Below are 5543 nucleotides of genomic sequence, written 5' to 3'. Positions count from 1 at the left end.
GATGATTAGTGTCCAGCTAACCCAGGTATTCTTTGGGACTGTAATCAATGGGCAGTGGAGTTGGCAAACAATTTTCCTCGTGTCAGTCATCACCCTAGCTTCCTCGGTAGCATTTCAAATATACAGTAGCGCTGAGAAAAGAACAACAGCTCTCGGTGACCAATTTATCACAGAAAGCTTGCATCCTTTACATGCTTTCACTGCGGAAAGAGCACGTGTGCCATGATTTCATAGGGCAGAGATTTAGGTCTATTTGGATTCAGGGAACTCCGCTATGGGGTGCCTTCCCTGTGCGCAATTGACATGTGGCTCACTGTACAGGTATATCGTGACCGTCTCAGGGTTCTGAGGATGGTGGGTCTCCTTGTTACGTCCTTCCACTTTGTCAGCTGGATGTTAGCGACCAAACTCATCCAGACGGTCAGCAGCTCAAGCACCCTCCTCTAAGCTACATAAGCCCTGACAGTTGATAGTAGACACAACGTCGTGCCTGAGTGTCTTCAAATCCTCAGGGAAATCCAGATCCTCTGTACCCAAAGCAATGGTCTAGCCCCAGGTTACTAATTTTACTCTAGACCACTGCTCCTGTATCACACACAGCACTTGAGTACAGTTAGGAAACAAAAAGACATTTTTTAACAAGGGATAGCGATATAAACAGAAACAATTGTGACTGATGGAAAAACGGTGACAACCCTCCCCCGTATATGACCTACGCATTAATAGTTACCTTTCCTATCTAAGTAGATTGTAACCACATACTTCAGTCATAGACTCATAGAAGATGAGTGTTGGAGGCGACCTCAGGAATTCCTTTAGTCCAATCCCCTACTCAAAGCCAGACCAACCCCAACTATATCGTCCCAGCCAGGGCTTTGTCAAGACGAACCTGAAAAACTGCAAAGGATGGAGATTCCACCACCTCCCGAGGTAACCACCCTCCCCCTGAAATTGTTTTCCTTCATCTCCAACCTAGCCCTGCCCCACTTGAACTAGAGACCATAGAGCTCCTTGTTCTGTCATCTGCTGCCCCTGAGAACAGTCGAGCTCCATAGTCTTTGCAATCCCCCGTTGCTTTCAGGTAGTTGAAGACTGCTATCAAATGCCCATCCCTCGTCTCTTCTGCAGACTAAACATGCCCAATTCGCTCAGCCTCTCCTCGTAAGTCATGTGCCCCAGCCCCCTGATCATTTTCGTTGCCCTCCGCAGGACTCGATCCAATTTGTCCACAGCCTTTCTGAAGTGGTGGAGAGGAGGGGTGAAAACTGGATGCAATACAGTCTACTGCAGCCATTGTTAGTCCTTGGGATTCGGGGCCTTGCCGTTCATGAAGCACCACTGCACTGATAGGGTCTCTCTCCTGTATGCCTTGCCTGATGTGTAATTAGGGTTGATTTCTGACAGAACACTTTCCCGCATTCACGCCATTCATAGGGGCGCTCTCCCGTGTGGATCCTCTGATGTGTATTGAGGGCTGTCTTGACACTGAATTTTTCTCTGCATTTATGGCACTCATAGGGTCTCACTCCAGTGTGGATCCTCTGATGTGTAATTAGTGCTGAACTCTGTGTGAATGTTTTTCCATACTCAGAGCACTGATGAGGTATCTTTCCCTTGTGGATATTCTGATGTCCAATAAGGTCTGAGTTGACAGTGAAGCTTTTCCCACACTCACAGCATTCCTAGCATTTCCCTCCTGTGTGGATCCTCTGATGGTTACTAAGGGTAGAGCTCAGAGTGAAGGTTTTCTAGCACTCACTGCATTCATGGGGTCTTTCTCCTGTGTGGATTCTCTGATGTTTTAAAAGGCCTGAGTGGTTAGTGAAATGTTTTCCACACTCAGTGCATGTGTTTTTTCTCTCTCCTGTGGGTATTCTCGGCTGGGCTGTGGTTTCCAGAAGGTCCTGGTGAGTTCCCTGACAATTAATGGAGTTACCTACTTTCTCCGCTGGCTGGTTTCTCTGCGACCTCTCTGGCCTGTACTGACTCTCACAGGCTTTGCCCTGCACACAATGCCGGGACACATTCCCTCTGGAGCCGTGCGATAATCCCCCATGTGGTGCCACTTGCTCAGAATCTTCCTGCTGAGGATTCTGCTTCTTCTCCTCACTCACCATCCCAGCACCTGCTGGGACAGAGAGAGAAACCTCAGACACAGGGATGGAAAGGGGAAAACAAACCAAAATTAGAGCTGGAGAGACAGAAAAGAAACCTAGTAGCTGGATTCTCCACAACTCTTCCCCATAGGGGAGAGAGGAGGGGAACAATTCTGCCTCCACATCCCCTCAGGGAGGGAGCTCTGCCAGGTGTCAGTCAGGATGATCAGGAAGCCATGAGCAACAGCTGCCCTGAGGATACACGGCCTCCTGGGGATACTCCTGAACCCCGAGAGCTCACAAGTCTTTTAGGGACTCCCAGCTGTTTCCTTCAGGCACTGAGAGCTTTGTGTTGGTTTAATGATCCCTCACCTGTGCAGGCACCTCTGGGGATCTCTCCTTCCACACAGCCCTGAAGATCCGGGACCCATGCCTCCTCCCCTCGTTCCAGCTGGGAGATCACATCAGGTTTGGAAACTGGACACCCTGCTCAGGGGAAAGAAAACAAGGGAGATCAGGGAATTTGTGGGACATTTCTATTACTTTAACCCCAGCCCATTTTACCACAGGGAAAGGCTGGGGGCAGCTCCCCAGGTGCAGGAGGGATTTAACTCTCCCCATCTCTGCTGGGAACACACAGAGCCAGACACTGCTCAGCAAAGGGGCTCCTAAAACACAGAGACAGGAACTCTGTGTTCCAGGAAGTTAAGGCCCCAGCCAGAGGGGAAGTTACCCTGGACCCTGCTTCTTCATCCCAGAGAGAAACCCCGAGAGAACGGGGGAGTTGTAGGAGAGCCGGGACCGGTGAGCATGGGCTGGTGGGATTCAGCGCAGTGAGGAATAGGAGGGACGAGGGGTGTCACCGAATGTCATATCTCAGGGCTTGTCTACACTTGAGACACCATGACTGGAGTGCTGTAGTGGATCAGTGTAGATACTCGGCAACGGGAAGGTTCTGCTGCCGGGGTAGGTCATCCACCTCCCCCAGAGGCAATAGCTAGTCCACAGAAGCATCATTTTCTGCATAAAAACCAACTATTCTAACTACCCTAAATTCCACAGGTGCATTCAGATGGCCTTGAAATGTGCTGGTTTCTATGGTCATTCATGGACGGGTTACTGGTCCCAGTATGGGGTGACTGGTTCAAGATGTTCCTGAGATTCCGCCCCATCACCCTAGGCAGCTTTTGACAAAAATCATCTTGGTCTTGAAATGTTTTTTGCACACAGCTGGGGCTGAAACTGTGGTTCTAATTGTCCGTGGACTGATCACAGTCACTTGGCGTTGATCTGTTAATACAGGACACCCCTGTCTTCTGCAGGAAACCAGCTCTGAAAGCCAATAGCTAATGAATCTGGAATCTCAGAGCAGCACAAGCCAAACTGAGCAGTCGCTGATCTGGAAATGCACACGTGCTGCCAGACTATGTCCCTATGAACTGCACGAGGGTTGCCAGCAATCTGCTGGGCCAGGGAAAGGTTTGTTCAAGGGGATGGACTGCGGCCACTGAACCTGAACGACACCCATGAACTGAAGCCTGAGCCCGAGCGCCGATAGCTTTCACACAACGTGTGTTGTGCATTTTTCTTGCATTCGGCAGAAGTTCCTCTTGGAAGCTTTGCCCTTTTATACCAAAATGTTTGTGTTAAGATTAATAGTTTAAAGTTCTCTAAACTAAAAAACCCACTTTCTTGCCCAGTCTGCACTTAAACTTTTTGCTAGCCTAGCTCTGTCTGATGGGGGGTGTGAAAAATCACCCCGCTGACCAACACAGCTATGCTGGGAAAAGCTCTAGGGTAGACATAGTTATGGGGGGTGGGGTGGGGGAATCAATTAAAAAATTAAAGGTAATTAAATACCCATAAACTACAGCCATGCAGAGGTCAAGAACATGCCACAATTGCAACACAACCTTAACTTTGCCCCTTCCCTAACTCTGGAGCTGGCAATAGCCACTGGAAATGGTTCAGTAAGGCTGGTGCAAAGGTTTACAAACTACCAATGGAAGTGGAGGCTCCTCCATCTCAGGAAGTCTTCCAATGAAGATTGGATGCCTTTGTGGAGGCTGATTAGTCAAATACAAGGTATTGAGCTCAGTACAGCTGTAAGTGGATGAAATTCCTGGCCTGTATTGTAGATAGTCCTTTCTGGCCATAGAAAGCTACAGCTATGAAGAACGACTAAGAAGAACATGCCACCGTTTGTGTTGTGTTCCACGGATCGGAATACCAGCATTTTCCTGCATGTGTGTCAGCTGTGGATGACTGGGAGCAGCTTGGCAGAGATGTGTCTGTGATACGAAGAGAGGTGCATGTAAAACTTGGGGGCCTAGTCTGCCTCATGCCCGTGCTAAGGGCTGGAGGCTGGGTCCATGAAGGTGCACAAGGGTGAGTTCTTGTCACCGAGATTGCCAGCAGCCTGGTGCCACACGTGCTAGTGATCCTCAGGGCTCAGTGAGAGCTAAGCGAAGTCCGCGACTCAGGAGGAATCCTCGGGGCGAGGGGAAAGGGGTGATCTCACTTTGCAGGTCCGAGCTGGTTTGTGTGGAGTGGGAGCAGTGTCTGAGTGCCGTCCAGGGGTCAGAAGTGCTCCTTGTGTCGCTGGAGCCAGAGCCGTCCCTTGAGTAGGGCAAATCGGGGCAACCGCCCCAGGCCCTACGTTTTGGGGGCCCCCGTGCTCTGATAAAATAGGGACTGTCCCGATATTCAGCCCTTTGTCCCACGTCCTGACCGATGTACAATCGGGATGCCATTTGTCCCAATATTCAGGTGAGGTGGGAGGGTGAGCGGGGTGAAGAGGTGAGTGGCAGGCAGGTGGAAGGGGAGTAAGGAGGGGGAGGGGTGGGCGGCTGGACGGCGAGGAGGAGAGCAGCGGACTAGTGGAGTGCTGGACAGGTGGCAAGGAAACTAACGGGGAGGCTAGAGTCAACCAGGTGGGTGAAGAGACGAGCGGCAGGCGGGTGTGCGGACAGCGAGGAGGCGGCAAGGGACGGCCTGGCGGCCGGCAAGGAGACTGATTTGTCCTAGGCCCCGCACCCCCCAGGGACAGCCCTGGCTGGAGCGCATCCACACTAGCAGCTCTTGCAACGACAAAGAAAGCAGTGCACTGTGGTAGCTATCCCACTGTGCAACTGGCTGCAGGGTGCTTTGGGAATGGTTGCAATGCCTCATGGGGCAGGTACAGCATCTCATGATGCAGGTTTCTCAATCCCATTGTTCCATGGGCATCCTACTAGATTGCCAGCCACTTTTTAACTGAAGTGCGGGGGGGGGGGGGGGGGGGGAGAAGAGGAAGAGTGTGTGACGGAGTGTGAGTGCTGGGGGAAAGTGAGTGTGTTGGAATGTTGTGTCCACGGGCGCCGACTCCCTGGGTGCTCCGGGGCTGTCCTGCCCCGCCCCAGCTCACCTCCGCTCCACCTCCTCCCCTGAGCGTGCCGCGGCTCTGCT

At 51.5% G+C, this 5543-nt stretch overlaps 2 long non-coding RNA genes across 2 annotated transcripts; one reads left to right on the top strand and one right to left on the bottom strand.

The window, feature by feature from the left end:
- On the top strand, nucleotides 1–1959 carry LOC135980497 (uncharacterized). Its single transcript, XR_010597539.1, has 2 exons — nucleotides 1–930; nucleotides 1210–1959. It is a non-coding gene; the product is annotated as an uncharacterized LOC135980497 (long non-coding RNA).
- On the bottom strand, nucleotides 647–2605 carry LOC135980496 (uncharacterized). Its single transcript, XR_010597538.1, has 2 exons — nucleotides 2469–2605; nucleotides 647–2125 (listed from the first exon to the last, which is right to left on the bottom strand). It is a non-coding gene; the product is annotated as an uncharacterized LOC135980496 (long non-coding RNA).
- Nucleotides 2606–5543: the final 2938 nt, after the last annotated feature.

Source organism: Chrysemys picta, unplaced genomic scaffold (assembly GCF_011386835.1).
Source record: "Chrysemys picta bellii isolate R12L10 unplaced genomic scaffold, ASM1138683v2 scaf3641, whole genome shotgun sequence".
NCBI lineage: Eukaryota > Metazoa > Chordata > Testudines > Emydidae > Chrysemys > Chrysemys picta.
This window is presented reverse-complemented; position numbering and strand designations above follow the sequence as displayed.